General features: G+C 42.8%; 1 protein-coding gene across 3 annotated transcripts in view; it reads left to right on the plus strand.

Moving 5' to 3' along the window:
- The first annotated feature begins 205 nt into the window (after nucleotides 1-205).
- Nucleotides 206-26,007, plus strand: part of plxna1a (plexin A1a) — a 320,685-nt gene continuing 294,883 nt past the window's right edge. For all 3 annotated transcript variants that reach the window (XM_034086873.1, XM_034086874.1, XM_034086875.2), the window contains exon 1: nucleotides 206-356. The gene's annotated coding sequence lies outside the window, so the exon portion shown is untranslated. The remainder of the gene's footprint in view (nucleotides 357-26,007) is intronic.

A 26,007-nucleotide genomic window follows, 5' to 3' on the forward strand; every position in this document is an offset into this window, starting at 1 on the left:
GCCTGTATCGGGGCCGATGCTGCCACCTGTGCGCGCCAGGCAGCAGTGCGTCTGGAGATCCGCTGTAACGCGCTACCGCAGCCAGGGGGCGCACTCATGTCACTAACCCCCCCTCTCTCTCTCTCCCTCTCTCCCCCTCTCTCTACCAGGGGATGCCGGAGTCAAACCGCAGCTCTCCTCTCATTCATGCTGAGCGCTGCTCTCCAGTGCGCACGGATCTGCAGAGCTGAGCTTCGGTACCGGTGCTGCTCTCTGACAAGTCCTCCGGGAATGGAAATGTCTTCTGTTGCAACTTTGACTTCCTAAAATAATTTTCAAAATGCCAAGCAGAACGAACTCGAAGGGCGCTTTGAACAGTAAGTACAGCCAAACTTTTTGTGGTTGTTAATCATCTCTCTCCTCTCGTCTTGGAGCTTTTCTCACCCCCGCTACATCCGAAATGTTGGTGGCATTCCTCGCCTTTTCCCTTCCCTCCCTTCTCTTTCATCCCGTCTTCGTCTCTAACATGAACACACATGAAGCAGTTTTTGCTGCGGGAGAAATTCGGCTTTCTGTTGGTTAATGTCTGCGCTTCGGAACATCGCATGGCTCGCTTTGCGCACACATGCAAAAGCAGCCAGGCGCAAGAGGAGGTTGCGGCTAAACCATCTCCGGAATGATTCAACATCCCATCTTTTTGTTGGAGTTGTTGAAGGTGAAAGATTGTCTTACTTCACCGGCAAGGAACTGCAGATTTTGGATGCGAAGTGGCAAGATGAATCGGCTGATAGTGTGTGAGCTCCACGGGGGTGTTTTCTCTCCCACATGCTCGAGCTTTAATGTGTATTATAGGAATGTTGTTGCGATGGCATACTGTGATGCCAGTTTGGGATTTGCAGCTGTGGTGGTTTAATGTGAGGATTTTGGGCTGATAAATAGGATCATCCCAGTATGAATACGAGCATCGCTGCATCTGCGCCCAAGACTCGAATTTAACTTTAAACACACTCTTTGCGTTCACTGTGCGCGTGCATGATGTGCTCATATATCAATGTATGCATGCATGCGGACTTTTATGCAGTGAGACCATTAGTGTGTGTACATGTGTGTACACGTATGGTGTGTCCGTAATTGTGCTTACTTTATATGCAACATGTAAATGTGTGGATGCTTGTGTATGTTGACCTGTTTGTGAGTGTGTGTGTGTGTGTGTGTGTGTGTGTGTGTGTGTGTGTGTGTGTGTGTGTGTGTGTGTGTGTGTGTGTGTGTGTGTGTGTGTGTGTGTGTGTGTGTGTGTGTGTGTGTGTGTGTGTGCACATTTGCATGTTCCCTCACCCACCCACACGTAAACACACACACAGCTTCATCATTTTGGAGTGACATCAACATGCTCTGACAGTTTCGTGTCACCTTATGCATTTTTGACTTAAAATGCGTAGGTGAGACGGGCTGATTCTGACTACGGGCACCAAGCCACCGGTTTGGCTGCCAAAGCACATAGAACACATATCCTCTAAAGGTTGTGTGTATGTGAGAGGCAGAAGAGAGAGTCTTCTCTTTGCATGTGCTGGATCTGCTCTCATCTCCCCCCCTCTCCCTTCTTATCTCTCTCCAGGGTGAACTTGTAAGGATGAGTGTGCGTGAGAGAGGGATGATGTGGGAGAGGAGATGCAAAGAGATGTATGGGGCAAGAAAGACTTCCCCCCCCCTCTCTCTTTGAGTGTCATGATGTGCCTGTGCTGGGTGGCGTTGATAAGACTGAAACCCTGAACATCACCTCCACGTTGGGGCTGAGCGTGACATCCAATGTGACTGCATGCATGCTTCTAAAAGCAACATAACGACTGTGGAACATATCAGTCCCTGTTACACACTCCTGCACACACACCCTGGGTTTAGCCCTGACATGAGTCAGAATCAGCATGTGCTTTGAGCTGCCTGTAACCTAATTACCTCGTTTATTCTTGGAATCCTTTATTATTAATTTGTTCTTAGAGGAGTTGATCCTCTCTATGCTCCACCTTTCTATGTATTGGCATTCTGCGGGCGCCGTAACCGGAGTTCAGTCGTTTCTAAAGGAAGTTCTTCCATGTCTCCTCCCTAATGATAACAGTGTGATCACATATTTAAAGTAGCTATTATACTTTCTTGTAGTTTGAAAAAAAATCTTCAATAGCTAAGACTATAATTTAATTATATGAGCTCTAATGTGTTTGTGGTAGTGATAGTCGATGTTTTATTGCAATTGTATGTGTTTTTTTTTTTTCTGAAATGGAACCTGTGAGGTATCAATATCCTAAAGTTTACTGTCATTATTGACAAAAAGGCTGCCCGCTCTTAGTTGTTTAGTCGAACAATCGGTCATTTTGGTCTTAGTCGACCAAGACTTGCTGATTTTATTATTCTTTTGCTAATGCTGGTCAAACACAGTATTCAAAGGCGAGCTGTTGCATATTTCTTTTGGGAGAAAAAGAGTTTTGCAAGATGCTATTTCTCTTACTGCTGACTGAAATCGATTCCATTACATTATAAGGGAGATTGGCCTCTGTGGGCTCTGATTGGACGCAACACCAACCGCTACAGCGTGCATGCGTGCGTGTGTGTGTGTGTGTGTGTGTGTGTGTGTGTGTGTGTGTGTGTGTGTGTGTGTGTGTGTGGGCCGTGGTGGCAGTGGCTAAGACCTGAGCTGAGGGCTGCACACGGTCGGGGGGGAACCCTGCGGTATGTCTGCGTCGAGCCGCTTCAAACCTCAAGTGCCTGTAATAAATACACCTAGGAGGAGGGATGGCAAGAGAATAAGAATGAAGCAGATTGATTAAGCAGCTTTTTGACTCATTCCACTTGTGAAACACCCGGAGAAGGTTGTGTTATCCTAACACGTCAATAGGAAGTGTAAGTGCATTTAGCTGGGGATTGTTATTCATAGTGCCTTCAGAGTCTACATTTAAATGCTGTACGGGCGTCCCCAGCGGGAGTTGAAGCGCAGACCCAGCAGAGCCGCAGCCAGCCCGGTCTATTGAGCGGCTGACGACTATACTGCCAAGTAAGCTGATATTACATGGCAACATACCAGTTTGAATCCCACGGGCAACATTAATTGTGTGAACTGCTTTTCGAGGTACAATATCTGATTAGCTTCGACCAGCATGTAGATGAAATAACAGCGATGAGAGTAATCGGTTGAAGCAGTCCTATATCTGTTGTAACCAAAAGGCGTGTGTCGGTTTTCCTATTTTCCTCTTCTGACTATATCAATATGTCAGTCATTCCGGTAAGGAGAGATCCTTCTAAAAATGAATCCAATATTTATTGGAAATGCAATGGTTTACACATGTCCAGGAAGATGATAAATGGGACTGTACTTCCTTCGGGTATGTGGGAGTGATTGTGGGTTCTGAAAGTCACAACGTCACAATGACATTTAAAGGAACACAAGTAACACAACGAATGGATAACACAGTTGAGACTTGAGGATGTTCAGCCCATTCACTTCAGCTCATCAACAGCTTTCTCTGATTGTTTGTTCATAATGGAGGCACACACACACACAATTGTTCTTCAACAAATGCAAGTAACAGGGGGTTCGTCATTGTTCTACAGTTTTGGAAGGAAGTCTTTCTTGTGAAGAGCAGCATCGAGCAAATGGTTTGAAGAAAGATGAGTGTGGATCGGATAATTGAAGAGTCTTCACCTCATGTCGTCTGTAATTAACAGCCTTTTCTTTCTTTTGTTATATTGTCGCCAACATGAGACAACAGATGAACCGTGTTCTCTCTGATGAGTGACAAAATGTTTACAACTCCCAAATTCTGTCTGCACAGAAAAGACGGAGGAAATGGATGACAGAAATAGGATGAGAGCAAAAGAGAGCACGGTGGAGGGAGAGCGATGGAGCGATGGAGCTTTTAAGTTCCCGGCACCTTTTGATGCAGCCTCCGCAGTGAAAGGCCACGGCAGATCAAACGGGGCAGGCAGATTGAAATAGTTTCTCTCGTAACGGGGACGAGACGCTCCGACTCTGCACAGATGTGACAGCTCACCGACAGACGCGGGTGGCAGCCACGTTTACTCGGTGAATGATTGCAAACCCTTGGCTTCCCGACTTGCAAGGAGATTTGTGATTGTCGTTAGCATCCGCGTTTGGTATTTGTCAAGCGAGACCAACGTCTTGCGGTGGGTGGGGGAATGATGTCCTATCCTAGTGTGAGCAAGGATCATTCTGCCGTTGTTTTGTCAGCAATTAAAATAATTCCAGCAACGCATTTTCTTGTGCTGCTGCAGAACATACAGCTTGTGTTTGTTCTCCCAAATGGCCAATTTCTGCCTTATGTTCTGCGCCGTCTGATCAGTTGAGGCAGCAAAATAATCCGTTTGTGTTAAGTGTGTGTATGTATAGCAGAACACCCACATTACTGAACGTGTCTGCGTTTCCTGTGCCACTGCAACATTAGCCGGATCCCAATAGCTCTCAGACGTGCAGACACACACTCGGACATCCTCCCTTTACCCTCCATGTTTCCGTGTTTATATTTAGTTTGGGGCCAAAGTCAAATACCTATCTATTTCTGTACATGGCTTTCAGATGCAGATCTCTTATCTTATCTGTAGTGGTGGTTAGACTTTCCCAGGCCATGGGGAGGAGCAGGAGGGAAATGAAAAGGTGGACAGAGAGATGGATAAGGTGATACTGCCCGGCCTTCAAGGCATCTTACACTTTCACATGTGGCCTTACAGCTCCAGGAAGGGTTATACCATGAAAGAAGCCAAAGGAAACATTTTCACAAACTGAATTCAAAGGGTTTCTGAGAGGACAAGGTTTCTTCCACTTTCTTGTTCCTCTGGATTTCTCCCCGCGGGCGAGCCCATGCTAAACACTTTGAGGGTAAAGTACGCTTGACACCAAAGGTATAAAAGAGGCAAAATATCTAACACAGCCCAGCTTTCTCTGGAGCCCTTACTCAACAGCATTCATGAAGCAGTTTGAGGTTTGTCAACTGAAATAACATGGCTGACACTGGACATTCGAGCAAAAAAAGAGTTTGTAGAAATCGGTAGGGATGGAATCCACTTTCGCATTGCAGCACACATGGAAGAGATAGTAGGAAGAGAAGGAAGAATGAGGGATTTCAGAGCTCCAAATCAGGGAGAGTAGAGATAAGGCCTCTGAAGCTGAGCGGTAGGTTGAATTGGTCATATGTGCATTCTCAGTTATCTGGGCTTGCATACTGCAGAAGGGAAGGGACTTTATTGCAAGAGGAGGTAAGGAAAGAAAGCGGCATGGACAAAGGAGAAAGCAACATCACGAGAGTAAAGTCATGTGGAGAACGGCGAAAAGTGAGAAATGGAAGAAAATGAGAGAGTAGGAAAAGGAAGCTGGAAGCGGCGAGCCAACGAGAGTGACGGTTTTCCTGACAATGTGACTCAGATGAATGGACTCGGAGAAGAGGGGGGGACGGATCGAGAGACAAACCACTGAGGTTGAGGTTGTGCAATTGAAATGATGGGCTTTCTGGAAGTGATTAAGGTTGTCAAGGAATGAGGAGAGAAAGGGAAGCTGGGAAGGAAGAGGTGATGGGAACAGTGACTCGAATTGTGTTCTCGTTGCTGATTTTCATTTCTAGGCATTTATTTATTATTTATTTATTTCAATATCAGTCTCCTGTGTACCTCTTATATTTTCCTTAGAGACATATTCTTTGTGGTCGATATGGGACATAATGGCGCCAAATTATAGGCGTTTTCAAAGACAAACTCAATGTCTGGCGCTGACATTGCTGTCGTTTTTATAAAAGCTCTCCGAAGTGAACACTGTTTTTAGTATCCCGAGTCACAACTTCACTTCAGTGTGATACTAAGCTGGGGTGTATCCAACTGTTCCGTTTGTCCCGCTGTGAAAAGTGTGTACCAATCCAGAGTTCAGCGATCCCCTGCCCTGTGGCGCCGAACAAAGCCTACCAGGAGTTCCGTATGATTTGTGTTTTTCTCATGCTGCAAACAGACCATTATCCAGCTGCGATAAGGTAAACGGACAGTGCCATCGATCTTGTGTTTTACGCATTTATGAGAGGAACCCTGGCAGCTCCCAAAGGCCCTGCAGCGAGAAGGAACTGCGGTAAAATGACAGGAATGACAGTCAGCGCAGAAATGCTGACTCAGTGAATACAATGACACTTCCCTGATCATCACACACACACACACACACACACACACACACACACACACACACACACACACACACACACACACACACACACACACACACACACACACACACACACACACACACACACACACACACACACACACACACACACACACACACGGAGGCTTAGCTCATTTTGTTGAGTGCTTAGTCAATCACAAAGTTGCGTGTGTGCGGGAGAGGTGACTGTACTGTAAGGTTTTGTCGGTGTGTGTTTGAGGAATAGGATAAGGGAATGACGCACCCTCTCTGGTGTAGCTTCCATGTTCAGCGTTTTGCTCAAGGACAAATTGGCAGTTTTTTTAAGCATCCTTACACAGTGTCCATAAGAGCCTAGATACATCTTTGGACTGATATCTTTGATTGTTTAACTGGTTCTGCTCCAATCTGTGCAACTGATGGGGAATCAGGCTTCGAGTGCAGAGTTGTCCAACATCTCTAGTGGATATTCTTCTTGTTCTACACAGTAGGAAGAAGGGGGAAGTGTACAGGTGTCTTACTCCTGTTATCAACCTATATTTTGTGGTGTGTATGGACTTCTCTCTCTCTCTCGTAAAACCTGGAACCTCCTCCACTCAGTTTAAACCTCCAAGAGCAAGGTGCTGCCAATCCAGCCCCTTCTTCCTTTGTCTTGGTATGCCAGCTTTCTTTCCCCCTGCGTTCTGTCTGTAAGAAGGACGCGGCTGATAAGACACGGAAACGGTGTAGTGTCGATAGTAAATGCTTCCACTCCTCCATAACAAAGTGAACCGTGGGGTCATTCAAAACATGTCGGAATCCATTTAAGGCACCTTGAGGTCTCCTGTTTGAAAGTGCAGGTGCTCGGGAATATCCTTGGCTGTTTGAATTGCCCCGCGTATCGCAGCCTTCATAGGGTGGTGATGCATGGGAAACCATTTTAAGGCAATGCAGACGGGCAATTTAGCTTTTAACAGATGCTTGGGGTTGCAAATGGACCAAAATGGGAGAGAAAGCGTTGAGACTTGTGGAAGCGGCAGTGACACAACCACGGGAGAAGCTTTTGTCTAGTGAGATGAATTTACTCAATAACCTCTGCCTAATGGGGCTATCTATTATTTCCTGTTTCTATCTCTATTTCTCTCTTTCTCCTGTGCCTAGATATTGAGTCCTATTCTTTTTGTTTTGTCCTCATCTCTTTATTCTCTCTCTGCCTAGCTTTCTCTTTGTCCTTCAGGATATTCAAAGGGCTTTATTCAAACTCACCTACATTCTGTGTATTTTAATTACAATATTATAAAAAGTTTCAGTTATTTCATGTTTTTCATCATGTGGCAGCAGTTGCTTTTCTCTACTTTTCCATTCATTTGGACCTGCATTAAGATTAAAGGGCATGTTAGAGCATAACATATTGTGCTGTAGGTTGGCATCCTCTCCCACACAAATATAATAATTGTATGTAGAGTTATCCGTGTTGCAGGTGGTAGTAAACAAGCTGCAATAACTCAGACTTGTAAACCTATGCAATCAAATGCAATACATTGCGATGTGTATTGTTGTCTCACAGTTTGTTTGTGAGTTAGTTACATGGGGGGCAATGACGGTCCACTAATTAGTCCTGACTGGAATATCTCAGGAACCTTTAGATCAGGGGTGGGGAACCTCCGGCCCCCGGGACGTATACGGCCCGCGAGACCATTTGGTGTGGCCCTCGAGGTAATTTATAAACACACGCAAAAAAGAAAAAAATTAAAGAAATCTAGACCGCAAAATAATTAAACAAGTGAGTGCCTGTTTTTCCTGGCCAAGGTCAGGGTCCTTGAACACAACACAAGCCTAACGTGTCATCACGTGGTATACTTATGTCTCGTCTGACAGGGGTGCAGTTCTGACGGGGAGCACCAGAACGCAGCTCCGCTCCGGCACTTTGCAGTACCCAAAACATGCAGTACCCATAAGGAGCCGTACACATGCCGCAGTTTTTGCGTGGCTGTGCCTTAGTTGTAAGCCCAGTGGCGATCTGTCATACTGATCATACAGTCAATAACTTTGTTGTTACATATAACTATAATGATCATATATGATCATTATAGTTATAAAAAAATAAGAGAATAAAGTAAACGGGTATAAAATACTATATGACAGTAAAAAAAAGTTGTTATTAATAAACAAGAATACAGTTTGAAAGGGGAGTGATTTGTAAAATATCCATAAAGAAAAAGAAAATCTGCTTCCAGTTCTGTTTCATCTGGGTGTTGAGAGATGTATCCATAGATCTCCTAATGTTGCTCTCAAAGTGCACCAGATTGATGCTTTTAACTTCAACATTTAAAAAAAAATCTTCCCGGGGAGCATGCCCCCCGGACCCCCAGAGGAGGTGAGGTCCCCCCCACTTAAATCATGTTCACATGGATAGGAGTCTAAAATGTACATTTGCACACATCTTGTGTCCATATCTTTCTGTTTGGGTGGTCATGCCACAACCGTGCACGTGAATGCATGCGTGAGTCATGGCAAGATATCTGGATTAAGAGGTTGCTTTTTCTTTGCACATGAAAGAAAGGTGAAATGAGTGGACTGTGATTTTAGTATTTTTAAGCAGAGGTCAATCATTTGTACGGCCCTCGGAGGATGTTGAAAACATTGAAATGGCCCTTGAGAGGAAAAAGGTTCCCCACCCCTGCTTTAGATGGATTACAACGGAGTTTGTACATACATTCATGGTCCCCATATGATGAATCTTAATGACTTTGATTGACCCTGCAGAGTTTTTCTCCATGAAGCACCATGATCGAGTCCGACTTCCAAGTTGTCGAACACTTTGCTTGACCTTTGCCTATCAGCCAAAGCCAGCATGCTAAACTGAACCAATCTAGTTGACATCATACCTGCCAAACATCAGCATGTTAATCTTGTCATTATGAGCTTGATAGTAATCTGAAGGTAGCATTTAATTGAAAGCGCCGTCAGACATGTAGCCTAACTAGCACGCCGTATACACTAAGTCTCGTTTATAATTGTCCCAGTCTCATGGGTGGTCTTGACCTTATGGTCTCAACCGAGCAGATGCTTTATTTTTCAGACTTGACTGGAACCAGTTCAAATCTTCCTAGCTAGCTCGAAGACTTTTCAATTGCAGGTGACAGTTTGACTAAACCCCTGCGATGATTTCCTACACTCAACATGCATTAATGCTGCAGGAAATCCTCAGTGGCATCTCGCTGGTGCATCATAGATACATTATCGTGACTATGAGAGGCTGTTCTGTGTGTCTTCAACGTGCTATCAGCCGTCATCAGAACAGGACATGTAAAGATACAGCATCTACTGTGTTCCTACCATTCACCCCCTTATGATTACACTCTCTCTTCCATTCTTTCCCTTTATCTGTTCTATCAGCATCGTTGCAGTCAGTGTAAGACTGTTTGACCCCCCCCCCCCCCTCTCTGTCTGACTAGTGCTGTTGGTTTTAGAGATCTCTGCAGACTGACTAGAGGAGGCTTTGCTGCAGGCAGCTCTTCTCCCTAATGAGAGAAACTGAGCCATTCGCTGCATGCATACACATCTTCTGTCCGTGGTTGTGTGCGTGGGTGCATGAATGTGTGTGTTCGTAGCAGCGCGTGCCTGCATGTATGCGGCAGTGGAGTATTTGAGTGTTTATGCATGTGGTTTTGGGAAATTGGTTGCGTGAAATATTATGTGTGTGTTTTGAGTCGGTGTGTAGCTATGGGGTTTGTTTTTCAGCGTTTATATGTGTGTGTGTGTTTCATGCCTCGCCTCTCCACACATAGTTTCAAATTCTTTCCTCTTGTGAAAGCGAGGAAACTGAACCGTTTATGTGGCTGTTGAACACAACATTTCATTTTCCCACTGTGTGCCGATGTAGTTGACTGGCTTCCCTGTGTACCCCTGGAGGCATTCAACAGCATGTTTCTTCTCCTGTGAAGCTTTATTGTAAACACAGCCCATGCACACCTCACCTGTGTGAGTTTCACACGCTACAATGAGTCCTAGTATACACTAAGTTTCTTATGCTCATCAGATGCAGGGAGTTTAGTCAAGTCTGCCTTCTTTTTATTTAACTAATATGCTTTTCCTCCAACTACACTATTTATATTTGGTATATTTGAATATTTCTTTATAATTGATCAACTATTATTTGAGAATTATGAATAATGTCCACCAGAAACCAAGATGACATTTTCAGTTTTCCACAGCCCAAAATCCAAATATATTTATATTTACAAATGATGAAATGTACCCAACAATACATTTTAGATTGATATCAAATTAGAATCAGATCAGCGAATCTTCAGATTTGACATCTGAAACTAGTGTTTGTTTATCAAAATAGTTGATGATTATTCCAGACAGATTGATTAATTTTTTTTTTTTTTTTTTTACTTTCCTTTTTCTTCACATAATTATGGAAAGCAGAAATAGTACAGTACATATTAGGTGATGGCCATGGTACACATTGTATTTTTCCAACGACACAATTATTCATTAAAGAATGCACCTATCTAAATGTTTCCATTGTAAATGGTGCCAAGTTAAATTCCAGCTCCTTCATCTGACGCTGCGCTGGGTCTGCTTTATGTTGACCGATGGTCACGTTACAATTGAAACACACAGGAACATCTTGGTAGCGCTCACTCACAGCTGATTCCGACGGTGTTGCTTTACTTAAACACATGCATCATGTTTCAGCAGCCCATCTGCACTCGATCTGCAGTGTTATTCAGGAGGCCATTGTTTGCTTTGTTATCGAGTCTGAGGTCAGCACTGTGATACTTGAAAGGCATGACACTCTTAATACAATATATTTTCTAATATTTGTTATATTTCACAAAAACATGGAATATAAACATGTAATGGCTTTATGTCTGAGTTAAGACTGTATGGGTAATAAACCATACCAGCACTAACATTAATTTAATATAGTGAAAACAATTTGCCGGTTCACAGGAAAATAATTAGAAAATAATGTGCAAGGGCATTTTTGTTGTTCTTGTGTTCATATGTGGGGGTTATGACACTTGGTTGGACAACATATGAAGAAGAAATGTCGCCTATGGTTCTAGAAAATCTCTGAATGTGTATGCCATGTAATAGACCAAATGATAACTTCATTAATTTAGGAAACACTGTGGTGTACGCCCTTAGCTACATATTTATATTTTTGAACAGAACATATAATTGAAACAAGCCAGAAAGGGAAGCTGCAGCATTAATCAAAGACATTACTGTCTATGTAGTCATTATACGTGAAGCACCGTGTATTGTGTGACTGTGTTGTGCATCAATGTCTTCGTGTGTGTGTTTGTTTTATCCATGTCACTGTGTGTGATGAGTGTATTCCGCTCATGTCTGATGTTTCTCCACAGCCGCAGAGGGATTACTCTTGGGGCTACAGAGACGGGGAATAAAAAGCATGAAAGAGTGTGAATTGACCATAAAGCTCCGCCACTCTGAAGGGATTAGAAGGGGTTAAACTGCAGGGCGTGATAAAGACTGGCATTTCTGTCACACACTCAGACCGCTGCTGCTGTGTGTGCGTGCGTGCGTGCGTGTGTGTGTGTGTGTGTGTCTCTGTGTGTGTGTGTGTGTGTGTGTGTGTGTGTGTGTGTGTGAGAGAGAAAGATGTACAGCTTATGTGACCTAAAGGGACCCACATTGTCAAGATTCAAGATGTGTGTGTGTGTGTGTGTGAGAGAGAGAGAGAGAGAGAGAGACAGAGAGAAAGATGTACAGCTTCTGTGACCTAAAGGAACCCACATTGTCAAGATTCAAGATGTGTGTGTGTGTGTGTGTGAGAGAGAGAGAGAGAGAGAGAGACAGAGAGAAAGATGTACAGCTTCTGTGACCTAAAGGAACCCACATTGTCAAGATTCAAGATGTGTGTGTGTGTGTGTGTGTGTGTGTGTGTGTGTGGTGTGTGTGTGTGTGTGTGTGTGTGTGTGTGTGTGTGTGTGTGTGTGTGTGTGTGTGTGTGTGTGTGTGTGTGTGTGTGTGTGTGTGTGTGTGTGTGTGTGTGTGTGTGTGTGTGTGTCCTATAACTAGCACGGGGCAACCAGGCAGTTCCAGAGCTGAGCAGCAGGGGATTACTGATGGGTTTTTCTCTGCATGATGATGCTCACAACTGGAGGAAAGACAAATGTTGCACGGAGAGAAATACAGAGTAGACTGAGTGTGTGTGAGGAATGGCTGCTTGTGGTGCTGTTTAAGAGTGACTGAGTGGCTATACTTGGGCTGTAACAAACTGCAGGAACACAGGGAAGTGTTATGTTTCATAAGAAAACTGAATATTATCATAAATGTAAGGCCTTGAGATCTTGTGTTTATTGTTGGAGGAAGCGAACTGACCAACACTGGCAGGAACATGGATTGCTAATAGAAACAGAGAAGTTGATGAGAAAAGATGGATATGTTCTCTTGTCCACGGCTCACACAACGACGTGTCTGAATCCAAGTGCGTTTATAACATCCTCAATGCTCATCGATGTACCTCAGAGTCGCCCGGATGATGCACTGATACTACTGCTTTATGTTCTCACCATCAGTTGTATTTGTTTCCAAGTACATTTTCGCAGATGGCTGTATACATTATGATTCCCATGTGCCTCGGCTGCTGTCGCTGTGACGAAGAAGCCAGTCGGAGGTAGAACATCCAAAACGCTTCACTGTTGCAATTTGGAACAGAACTTCACATCGCAGTTACCAAATGCATCCAAAAGTAATGATGGCCTGCAGAGTTTTTGACCACTACTAGCATTCCTGTGTGTGTCTGTGTGAAAGCATTGGGCCAATACAATGGCCATTCCTGCCAGCGATGCACACTATTCCCCGCGGTTCAATGGCATTAACATGTGGGGGAGCGTTACATTGTGCCCGCTAAGACAGCGAAGAGGGCGCCTGCAAGCTAGCAAACAATTGCACAATATTAACAATGAGAAAATCAACTTTGCAAATGTGTTATGACTAAGGAAATGCATTTAACGTGTTTAGAATGCATTGCCATCTACGACAAAGCATTCAAGAAACTGAATAAAAACCAGCTTTATTTCTTTTTCAAAGTATAACATGACAAAACAGAATAACACTCCAACATTCTGAATGTTAGGGAATGTGAAAATAAAACTGAACCGAAAACATGAAAAGGGTAATTCCATGATCAACATCCCTTGTTTCTGACTTCAAGGCCGCGTGCATTGATTAGTTTAATCCGAAAATCATCCAATGAGGTATCTTAAGAAGCAGCTTGCAGCATTTTGCAGCTCTGATTCTTTCTACCAGCCCACTGTTGCTTTCTTTCTGCTCCCCTCCAGTTTCTGGCAGCTCTGTCTGGTGTTCTGGGAATGATTACGGTGCCAGACAGACCAATCAGATAAGCCTGCTGCAGCGGCTGCAGAGGGCCATGGCTGAGGGTGAGAGGTCGCATTCCATCCCCTCTGATTAGATCCACCCTTCACACTGCTGCACTGTAAACTGCCACAGCTGTGTGAGTGCACGTGAATCCAAATCAAGGCCTCCGCATTCGATTATAATCGTCGTTTCCAGAAGACGTTCGTAAAGAGACATTGACTGTCTTGTGCACATGACATCATACATGTAAGTGTACAGCGGGAGACATTACCGCATACAAGAATGAGATATGTTGTCTGGCATTATGAAGGGGACTCACCAGAAACTAGAGACTGGCTCATCAAGTAGATTAAGAAGCACACAACAGAGCCTTTATTACCAATCAGATCTGCTGTAATCGCTGATGTCACACATCTACAAATCTGCCTTTTGTTGAAGTCCGGAGATTTGGAAGAAGTTTGATTTGCAGCTGTTGTTCTGAAATCCATGTCATACGGCCAAATTCAACCAAACCGAGCTGTGCCAGGCTAAGCTCGCACATGGCTAATGGAGCCATGGATTTTTATGGGTTTGTTCTGGTTCAGTGTTCTCTGGCACTTTGCTCTACACTTGGAGTCCCAGCGCATTTTTTCCACATTTTGCAGGCCGGAAAAATAGGCAAAGGGGCCAGAGCACTCACACACAAAGACACACGTTTCCATTCGAGCCTGTGCCCGAGGTTCCCCTCTGTGCTTGCACTCGTGCACATGTTAACACATGGATGTCTTCTGTAAACATCATGCTTTTCCCTACACACATGTCAGTCACAGTCTGCAGTGTAATCAGATACCATTGGTTCCAGGCAGCTATACGTTTGACATGTGTGTGTGTTCATTACATTTATGCGTGCTGATGCCTTGTTTACGGGAAACGTGTGCCTGCTGGCGAAACACTACGTCACCTACAATGACACGGCGAAATGGGCGAAAAAGCAACAAGCACATGGACCCTGTTCAAACATCTGGTTCTCTTTGCGAGTGTGAGTCGGTCTCTGCACTGGCTGTTACCCCGCTCCAGAGCTCCTTCAGGGAAACGAACGAGGCTGATATACTGAGAGGGGCCAGCGCAGGCAGATTAACAGATTTTATCTGCGAAAATGGAACTTGTTTTCACAATCTTTGGCGCTCTCCTCTCTTGAACACACAAAAACACAGAGTCACGCAGACATAGTTAGTATGCATCGCATGAAGAGGGCTTGTGTTTCTCTCTCTCAGCAGACTCTCACTGTTTAAGAGAGATCTTTTAGGTCATGTGTTGCTGGTTTTGTGTCCTTGGGTTAAAACAAAGGTCACATATCTTGTTTTACTAACCAGTGGTCTGCCTTGTGTTGTAGATCTGGAAATGGGCTTTCTTCCATATTACCCTCAGTGATATCTAACTTGAATAATTATCTTACTCTTTGATTATATTAACCTCTTAAGCCCCCACCATTTCTGTAAATCTTGAGATTTTCTCCCAACTGGAGCACTTGTCTTTCTGTTCTGTATGTAACCACACCTATTGTGTCAAGTCCTTGCTTATTATTTCTGTGTTTACCTCTACTCTAATTTGAAAAAACCTAGCCAGGCTTCCTGACAGGACTGTATTTATGTGGAAGCAGAGCCATGAGAAAAGTGTCATCGAACGTGTTAATACTTCCTCAGTGGGCTGTGATGGAAATGTTCAAAAAGCTTATGGAGCCAGTCGAAAATGAATAAACAAACGAAGCCTGTGAGAAGGTAGTTGGCCATTGCCAGCTTCCAAAAACTGAGCAAGTGTATCATGAGTTGATTGAAAATGTTCCAAATTACTTGAGATTTGGGATAGAATGCTTGCGTTCTCCTCAAACTGGCAACAGCAACGGGTATATGTTCACAAAACATGGAATAACGCCCATCCTTCTGTGCCAAGAAGTCCCGGCAAATGAAACTAATTCTTTATTACCAATGTTTGTGGAAGACAGAGCTGCTCAAAAGACGTATTTGTATAGAATGAACGTTTTTTCTATTAATATATTACCATTATTTTGTGAGAAAATCAGCATTACTTGCTGGCCTCTGTAATCTTCAATGTATGGCTCTAATATGGATTTGGAAAGTCTATAATAACTAGTCCCCTTGATAACACAACAGTATTTACTAGCTGCTTGTTTGCACAGTGCCTCAGTTTAATGTTGAATAACGTTTGTGAAATAGTTTAAGCTCAGCAATGACATTTCTGCTTCCTTTGCAACAGCTTCAAAGATACATCTTTGCTTAATTAAATTCTGCTGACTGCGTGATTCTTGTATAAAGTGATGAGTCATAGTAATGGCTGTGTGCAGTTGGATATTCCCTCAGCGGGGGACTTCTTCACATATTGGTGATCTTCTTGACTTCACCTTGGTTCATGAAGTTGATACTTTTGATAAGAAAGAAAGACAAAACACAGTAAAGAAAACCTTACAAGTTATATGTGACATATAGTGTGTGTTCTTGTCAAGCTGTAATTCCTACATTCACTGAGGGCAATTTAAATATCAGAGGCCATATGCTCAAAGTTAAAGGTCCCATAGGAGAGTATCATTGCTCCCGTATTTGCTGTTCGAACATTATGACAAGATATCAGTTAAGTCCGTAAAGAAATCCATTTGCTACCAGTTTTGAAGAGAAAAGCAGTTTGATAATCCAGAAAGATTAGTTCTGATAGTTCTGATGAGGAATGACAATAGTGATGCCTTTATTAGATGATGTCAGTAGCGATGACAGGAAACCAGGGAGACAGTCTGTAAGATTGAGATGACTTCATAGTTACACTAGCACAGCGTGAGGTCACCACTGAAGATGCACCATTTCCCAGGAAGTACAGCAGACATTTCAAGTGAGCTGGGGGATCTTTAACAACTTCAGAAATAGTGAGGCTTTATGACCAAGTACTAAACGACTTGTCAAGATGGGCTCTGTAGTTAATATACCCTTCTGAACTCTTCTGAACATCTTCTCTCGGCCCCCCTGGGGGGTCATGTCTCACAGGGTTAGGGTGGACTGCATGTTTACAGTATTGGATTGCTGCCTCGGAGCACATCCACAGATACAGGATCAGATCAGTCTCTGTCTCTGTGTCCGTCCCTCTCTCCCAGCCAGGCCGCTCTGTGCTCTCACGCCCTCCCTGACCCCGGGCCCAGGGGTGTCTCCTCCACATGCCTGAACCAAAAACGGTTTAAAAGCAGTGTCAGTACGACTCTGGCTGTAACACAGTCCGACTGAATATGTATTCAGCAGCAGCAGCAGCAGTTCTCCGGCTGTGAAGGCATGATATGAGGGATGCTGATACTCCACAGTTCACATTCACCATGAGCGCTTGGCCTGAGCTGCAGGTCCCCATCAGCAGGGCTCGGGGTGTGTGTTTCCCCGCCGACACGCATTATCAATACTTTGAGCCAGCTTAAATGTCTTTGGTAAACAACTTTTAAAAAGCTGTTTATACTTGAGCGTGATGGTCCTCATTTTGCTTTAGTTATTCAAGCCGTATACAGAATTGAATACTCTTAATTCTTCTGTCCGTATTTGTTATTTTTATGAAACGTGATGGACTGGTGTAGCATTGGCCAAGAAAGTACCCATTGCATTTTGGAGCGGATCCAAATCATGGGGGGAATATATGATGCTTTTGGAAACACTCAGAGTTTAGTTATTTTATATGTGAAAGTATTAAAAGAGTAGAATTGTTTTATTATTATTACTCTGTTCACTTTTTGTTTTTGAATAAGATCTACTGTAATTACACTTTCTTTTTTTTATTCTCCAATGAATGTAGTCATTTTGTTCTTAATGTTTTTGACTTTCTTTTGTCAACCTGCGTTCATACCTTTATTGCCTCGAGAGCAGGCAAGATAAACACCACGCAAACCCCTATCATTAGGCTAGAAGTACTTTTTTCTTTTCCCGCTTGAATCACGATTTCCACGCTGCAAGAAAAGCAAAACAAATACGTACAATACATCAGCACTCTCAACCAGGACAGCTAACATATGCAGCTGATTATTTATGCACCCCCATGGGCGTATGCAGTGCTGAACCCAGCTGAAGCATTGCTGCAAGGTTAACAAGCACACATCATGAATTTCTAAAGCTGCGTTCTAGAAATTCCACAAGCGTTCAAGCCTGAGATACACATGCATCCAGAGAGCGAGGCTCCAGGGTCGAGATGGTGAGCTAACAAGACAAATGTCTGCATTAGATTGTGTTCAGAAATGAAATGATTGTCTGAAAGTTGATGATTAGTTTGAACGAGGCTCTGTAGAGTTCATACGCTGCTGTATAGTGACGTTAATCATGTTTGTTTGCGAGAGTAACTGGATGAGGAAACCGGGATTTTGTTCAAATGTATTGTGGTCGTGTGTGTGTGTAGCAGTAAGAGAACAGTATGAATATCTGTGTTTGTATACCATTATGTATTTATTGTCGTGTCCCAGAGGTGAACTCCAGTCTCCTCCCAGTAGTTTTATGGCTTAATTGTGTCAGGTTTATTGTAACTGTCCCTGTGGTCTACTCCAATTCTATCCTACGTTGTATTAATGATGTTGTGTCGTTCAAAGCAGTGAATTGTGTCAGTAGCCATTCTTATGAAGCCATTTTATATATTACATGTTCTTTTTCTTCAAGAGGGTAAGATCACTCCACTTACATTTGGAACTACTTCAAGTGTACTTCAAGACATATCTTTAACATATTAAAACAAGACAGATGATAGCATAATGATAACACTTGATATTATATCATTCATCTAAAAGGCCGATCTTAGATGACCTAATAAGATGAAATCCTCTAAACCGGGTGTTTTTGCACACACACACACACACACACACACACACACACACACACACACACACACACACACACACACACACACACACACACACACACACACACACACACACACACACACACACACACACACACACACACACACACACACACACACACACACACACACACACACACACACACACACACTGACACACAAGCTAAGCAAATGTATTCATACAGACTGACAGGTTGCTCATTCATTGATAAAGTTCAGGAAGTTAAGATAAAGCTGTCTCTTACAGATGAACAGTTCTTCCTTTGTGGAGGATATAGATCAACTTGTACATACTTACAGAACTTGAACTGCTCATGAAACGAATGTGTCTCATTCGTTTCGTTGTCCCACGTTTCATTCGACTGCAATAACACCATTGTGATTCTTTATTGCTCCTGGTAGGGATATTCTTTTTTGACTCGCCCAGAGGGAGGTCAAAGGCCAGGATCAGCTGCCGAACAGCAGCCATGGGGCTTGGAGAGATCCAGACAGAAAGACGTTGATAGTTAGCATATTCAGATTGGACGATCTTGTTGTAGGCTCATCGACACATGACCATCATGTTGTCTTTTGTCCCCACTTCTAAGGTACAATAGGATCAGAGGAACACGTGCCTTCTGGTTAACCCCCCTCCCTCTGTGAGGCCGTGGCCCCGCAGCAGTGCTGGAATGTCCTCAATGCTTGGACGTGATAATCAGAACCAGACTCAGCAACCCAGGATCCCATCCAATCGCAATCAGGCCAACGAAACGCCTCAACGTTTCTCCCTCTTCCTATAGCACTGTAACCTCATGTCAAAAATGTAGATCCAGATTTGATAAGAAATTGAATGATTGCACACTTTCTTTAGGATTTGTATGTCACGGGCCCCTAAGTAAAGACAAATTAGACTCCAGACCCCCATTTGAGAAGGTTCCGTCCCAAAAACCTCATAAGGAAGAGGTCTGTTGTTGATTTAGTATCAAGTGGAACTGAAGTCAATTGCATTGCTGTCCAAAATGGAAACGGGAACATGGTGACACATGAGCCAAAAGGCATTTCTAACTGGAAACATGTCAAGAGAATTACATTTGGTATAGTCTAGTTTTACTGCTTGTTGCAGGGCCCTTGCATTCCTCCCTTGGGTACCCCAACAGTGCCTTATAGGGACCCCTTTTGACAACCACTGCGTCAGAATATATTATGACAGGAAGTGAGTGCAGGTTGGAAAGGTTCTCTGTGGACATTGATCACACAAAAGCAGAGAAATATACGTGTTAACATTCATTCAAGGGAGGCAAAAGACTATATTGGTTGAAGCCATTCAACGAGCGGGAGGTGGAAAAATGTTGAAGATGTACATCTTTCAGTACCTCAAATATTATCAACCTCTAATGCCTTCTTTACATTCGTGCCATTCAACAGCAGCAATGGCATCTGCATTCAAATGTCACTTGTATTTTGCTATAGGAATGTATTGTGTGATTGAATGCGTAATTTCCATGGCCGTTATGTTGCCTCCCATGAATCCTCAAGTGCCTCTCCTTGCGAAATAAAAAGCCCAGCCAGGGGGTTCCTTTTTATATTACCTCGGAAAAGCCCTCTGAGAGCCTTTTGTAAATATTAGCGCCACATCTAATGAAACAAATGTATTCATACCGGTGTGAAATCTAATCAAAATGTCACACTGGGATCATTTCATGTTGAGAGCTTCTCAGCCTCGCTGAGAGATGTACTTCCTGGCAGAATTATTGTTGTAAACTAATTGCTGTTAAATGTATCGTGTTCATAATCAGTATCTTTAATAGTTTTTAGACTGAAGAATTCATTCTAAAGCCTAAAGAAGTGCATTTTGTGACGGGTGAAAGGGGAGAAAAGAAGGTTGGATTTGATAGAACAGAGGAGGAGTGCGAGGGGTTAAACGTTGCTCATCCTCCATGTGATCGGAACTGATGTGTGCACTTTAATAAGCACTTTCAGTTACATTAAAGATGCAAATGTAGCCTTTACAGGGAGATTGATATGCATGGGGAATGTGTGTGTGTGTGTGTGTGTGTGTGTGTGTGTGTGTGTGTGTGTGTGTGTGTGTGTGTGTGTGTGTGTGTGTGTGTGTGTGTGTGTGTGTGTGTGTGTGTGTGTGTGTGTGTGTGTGTGTGTGTGTGTGTGTGTGTGTGTGTGTGTGTGTGTGTGTGGGGTTGTGGGGGTGGGTGTGTGTGGGTGGGTGGGTATCACTTTATCAGGGTCCTCTGTTCATTAGCCCAGTGTAATTGTGTTAGCAGTGTTGCTGGCAGGGCGGGAAGGCAATGTCTGTGTGTAAAGGTCACATCAGAGGAGAGAGGAGAGATGACATATGGATAGATACCATACACACAGCATTTACAGACATCTTGGCACACACACACACACACACACACACACACACACACACACACACACACACACACACACACACACACACACACACACACACACACACACACACACACACACACACACACACACACACACACACACACACACATACACACACACACACACACACACACACACACACACACACACACACAGCCTCACTGAGCACATGAAGACGGCTTTTGCTGGGAGTGTGTGTGTGTGTGTGTGTGTGTGTGTGTGTGTGTGTGTGTGTGTGTGTGTGTGTGTGTGTGTGTGCGTGTGTGCGTGAGTCGCAGATTCAAGTGACAGTGTTTACGTGTGATGTTCTTCTGTAAGCTTGGCATCCGCAAAAACAACCGTTGTATTATCATCTGTGTGTTTTGCTATAGTTTATTTATCCTTTTAGATATACTACATTCCATGATATCATCAGATGAAAAGCAGAATGCACTCAGAGTAGGACACGCAGAAAGAACTGTAGCAGTTAGCGCAGGCTTTGAAGAGAGGATTAAAAGCATAAAAAGCAGCAGTAAGCATATGTACATACATACTGTAAACCTACTCGCAAATAACCTCCCTGTGTTTTCCAGATTGTGGGTGTGAGAGCGCTCTTAAATGATCAAGAGGCTCGGCTTGTAGTTGAATTAAAATAATATTCTGGCTTATCAGCAAATAATTGACACGTAGCTGCCTACCTTCCTTCCTGCCTACCTACACATGTGGGTGTATAAGTGTGACTCCTGAGTGCACATCTGTGATATATTCACACATACTCCTTGTGGTAATAGCCTTTGCATACACTAATGGCAATATTGTGATCATTTGTTGGAACTTGTAGCTAAATGATCTTTTCCTTGTGCTAACACTGTACAGCCAGCTACCGAACAGAAGAGCTGAGTGTGATAAGGACGTGTCTTTATCTCACAGAGCTACTACAGGCTCTGTACACCACCAATACAGTGAATTCCTAAACAACTTACATTAAGCTTCCCATTGTCATAGTATGCATCAATAAATCAGCCGTCTCTTCTAAGGGTTAGTCAAATCTTAACAAAGACATTTTACGTTCACTATTGCATTTTCCGAGAATCCATTGTGAAATTCATTAATCCTGTAAATCATAAAAAAGATGCTTCTACTCCAGAACTACTGTTTCCCCAGTATTAAAGCATTCCTTTGACAGGTGTCTGAATATTGCAAAAAACAATGCTAATTGCTAATGATGCTTAAATGGAGACATTTCATTTAGACGTGCACAAACATATAGGCTTAAAATAAATGATGCCCACAGTTGTGGGCACTGAGTCAATGGCAACGTTATAATTCCTCCCAAAGCATTATGGGAACTGTTGATCCAAAACAGAGCCGACTGGAATGTGTCGAGGAGGCAGCTTGCAATGTCAGACTTTAAAGGAGGCGGATGAGAACCATCGGGACATTTTTAACGGTAAAAAACGTCCACCTCAGTGTGCCGACAAAGAGCAGCACATACGCTCACCATTTTTACAAGTTTACCAAGCGGCTTGATTTCTTTGAACTATCCTGGTCCTTCAACTGGTGGTTGGTGACCTTCTCTAGTGGCTAATAGACCAAATTTTGATTTTGATTTTTGATTTGATATACTTTATTAATCCCCGTGGGGATTAATAAAGTATATCTGTATATCTGTATATATCTGTATATCTATATATATAAAGATTGTTTCTCTGCATTTGACCCATCCTAGTGTTAGGAGCAGTGGGCAGCCATTTTGAACAGCGCCCAGGGAGCAGTGTAGGGAACGGTGCCTTGCTCAGGGACACCTCGGTAGCACTTGGTCTTGCCGGGACTTGAACTGGTGACCTTCCAGTTGCCAAGCCAAGTCCCTATCGACTTCGCCACCACCGCCCCAAATGTTGACAGCATTGGAGCTGTGGCTGTTTTTTGTTTCACTTTTGTAGTTATACTTCACAGTGAAAAGGCTTTGATGGTGATCATCTGAAGCAGCAGTTATTTTAACCTCTTGGTTAATATTGGCCTCTTTAAATGATTGAAACACGCTGAATGTGTTCAAAGCACCATCGACTCCAGTAGTCTGCTCGCTCAATTAAATTATGACAGCACCTGAACATGTTCCAAAGTTAAAACAAGCCACTAATACTAAATGTTTGCTCGTATATCTTAAAGCTGAAAAGTAGAGTGGAGGAAATCAAATATATAGAAGACCAGTCTTAATATAATATAGTTGTAAGCACATATAAGGACAGTTTATTCTTTAGTCGGCTATAAGTTATTTTATGAATTTGTATATAGTATAATATATCAACTTTGTATTACTATATTGCCATTTATTATGTTTAAACATCAGCCTAAACGTATGCTGGAAGAGGCTTATAATGGTTGACATATATAACTAGATAATATTGGCTTACAACTAATAAAGTGTTACAAACCAAAACATTTAAATTGGGAATTTAATTTAACTGACAAATTAACATTATCATTGCAAGATGTATTGGCATGGACAGTTCTTCATCAAGAACATGTTAACACAGCGGTTAACAGCCACACATGCTGGCAACTCAGCAAAACCTACAGAGTTGAATCAAAGTTCATTGTATAATTAACTTCTATAATCTGCATGGGTTGACTTCAAATGTAAATCTCGAAATGCGTTAATAAAACTGAATTTAGGCTTGAAAGCCACACTGAGCAGGCTGCTTAAAACGTGTGATGGATCCACTTAAAGTTGTGACTAAGGACATTGTCGTCAATCTGAAACCAAGTCAACTTCAACAATATCAATGTTTCCATAGAGCAGGATTATCTTAAATATCAAACATGAATGGTTAGGTTCATGTCTGTGTTTGATCTGTATTTCTCTGTCGCTGCGTTGAGTGTTTTTAAACCTGTGCTGCATCATGTTTCACTCTGCTTCCCGTCAATCATCCGAAACCTACGGGAGGAAACGAAAGCCTGCAGGGAACGATCTCTTAAAAACATGTCGCCCTAGATACTGCTTTTCCTTCTGAAAACAATAACCCTATATCATCAGGGGTTATCCGGGCCACGGCTTTGAGATTCAACATTTTCCTCAGAAGGCTTGTGTACTTTGAACAGTACAGGCATTTACTGGGCAGAGGCCATCCAGTGTTATTGGGGATTATTAGCGACTCAGAGTCTTGGTTTATTGGACCACCCATTTCCAGACGTAAATACCGCAACAACTCTTCAATAACTTGCCACAACATTTGGTTCAGACATACATGGTGGCTGTAAAATAAATCCTATCAATATTTGAGATACTCTTTACTTATTAAGTGAGATATCTGCACGATTCTAACAGAAAAGACACTTGTGTTTGCCCTTTTCCTCTCGACTTGTCAAACAGACATGTCCCATATATCGACAGCAGACATCCCCCGTCGGGATGCAGTTTAACAACTTCCTCTTGCTTTTCATCTAGCACAACCAATAAAGTCAAGGTTTGATCATGTCCAACGCATTGATTTATGAACAGGTACCTGCACAGCAAATTACATTCCCATCCGCCTCTGTTCTGCTTTGCGTTGACTGCTTATTAGCAACTATTAACTTGCAGACAAAATAAGCTAAGATTTTGTAAAAAGTTAATTGTTACACCTGATAAAAATCAGCACGTTAAGCATTTTAGCAATTTTAGCATTTCACTCGAAACACACTACCATTCCTCAGCATGCTAACAATACTGCTAGCAAAAACGTTAGCTGTTTTTGATCCGTCCCTCAACTTTAAAGTGCACCTATTATGCTATTTTAGGCAATTGCATAGGTCTCAGATATATAGAAATATATAAAAAACATGTCTGAAGTGTTTTGTTCAAAATACCAAACAGATCACCCATTGTAGCCATGCCTCATATCCCTCTATTTCATTTCCTGTTCCAAAAGTGCTGATTTGCGGTATAAAGCTTTAAAAAACGCAGAAAAGTGCATTTTCTTTAAGTAACTGAAATACAAAATCATTTGAGTACCCATTTTAAACTAGCTAGAAATAAAGTACATGCTAACATTTAATTACATATACAGCATGCATTGCCGCATCGGAGACAAAAAAGGAACTCAACAATATATAGATAAGGAAGTCATGTCATGTCAAGTGTACAAATGGGTGTCTGTGTGAGTGAGTATATGTACTAGTTTATCATCTATTTAACACCCTTACTTTTCCTTATTGTAATTTTCCTTTTCCATGTATATTTGAAAACTTCTTATCTTCTAATTCAGGAGAATCCAATTAAAAGAGAGTTGTATTATTATCCCTATGAAGTCTCATGCAGAATAAGCGTTGCCAAATCAGCCTTTTTACTGTAAGTCCCTGCTCTTCTGATGGTGCCCGAACATTTAAACTAACAGCCCCAGTTTACGGCCACTCTTACAGCACCACTGTGTGGAGTATGAAGTCCCTCATCCAGGGTAGGTGTTGATATTCCTCTCGCCTGCAGAAATGAAACTACAGCATGCACTTTGTTTCCCATCTGTCTCCACACAGACCTATCAGCAACAGTAGGAACTCCCCTCTTTTGTCCTGGTGTCAGAGTTTCTCTGCTTTGTTATTTTTTCTGTGTGCTTGTTCGCTACTTTTAAATGCAGCAGTTTTCATCTTACAGACCTGGAATAATTGGGCTCTGCGGTTTCTTTTTTTTATCTCCATCTCTCCATCCTTTATTGCTCCCTCTTTCTCATTTTTTTAAGAGCCAGCGTCGATTATCTACGCCAAATGCCAAATTCCCTGATAAAGAACTGTTTCTCTAGGCCTATTCAAGCACTTAAAGCCCCTCTAAATGGCTACATTTAGCTGCAGGGTCCCCTCTTTGGAGATTCTCACACACACACACACACACACACACACACACACACACACACACACACACACACACACACACACACACACACACACACACACACACACACACACACACACACACACACACACACACACACACACACACACACACACACACACACACACACACACACACACACACACACACACACACACACACACACACAGTCTGAGTTCAACACGCATCATGGGAATGATCCAACTGCAGAGTCATTTTGTCTTTTTTAGGGTTTGTCAGCACATACAAATCTCTCTCTTTGAATGATTTATGGTCTCAGTTAAATAGTAGAAAAAACTGTGAGGAGTAGCTTGTCCTTGGAAATGAGAATAGCTGAATAAAAGCTGTATAAACATGAGGCTAACCTCCTTCACTTTTATTTCATATTGGTTCAGAGAATAGGGGAATC

The sequence above is a fragment of the Pseudochaenichthys georgianus genome, chromosome 7 (assembly GCF_902827115.2).
Source record: "Pseudochaenichthys georgianus chromosome 7, fPseGeo1.2, whole genome shotgun sequence".
Lineage (NCBI taxonomy): Eukaryota > Metazoa > Chordata > Actinopteri > Perciformes > Channichthyidae > Pseudochaenichthys > Pseudochaenichthys georgianus.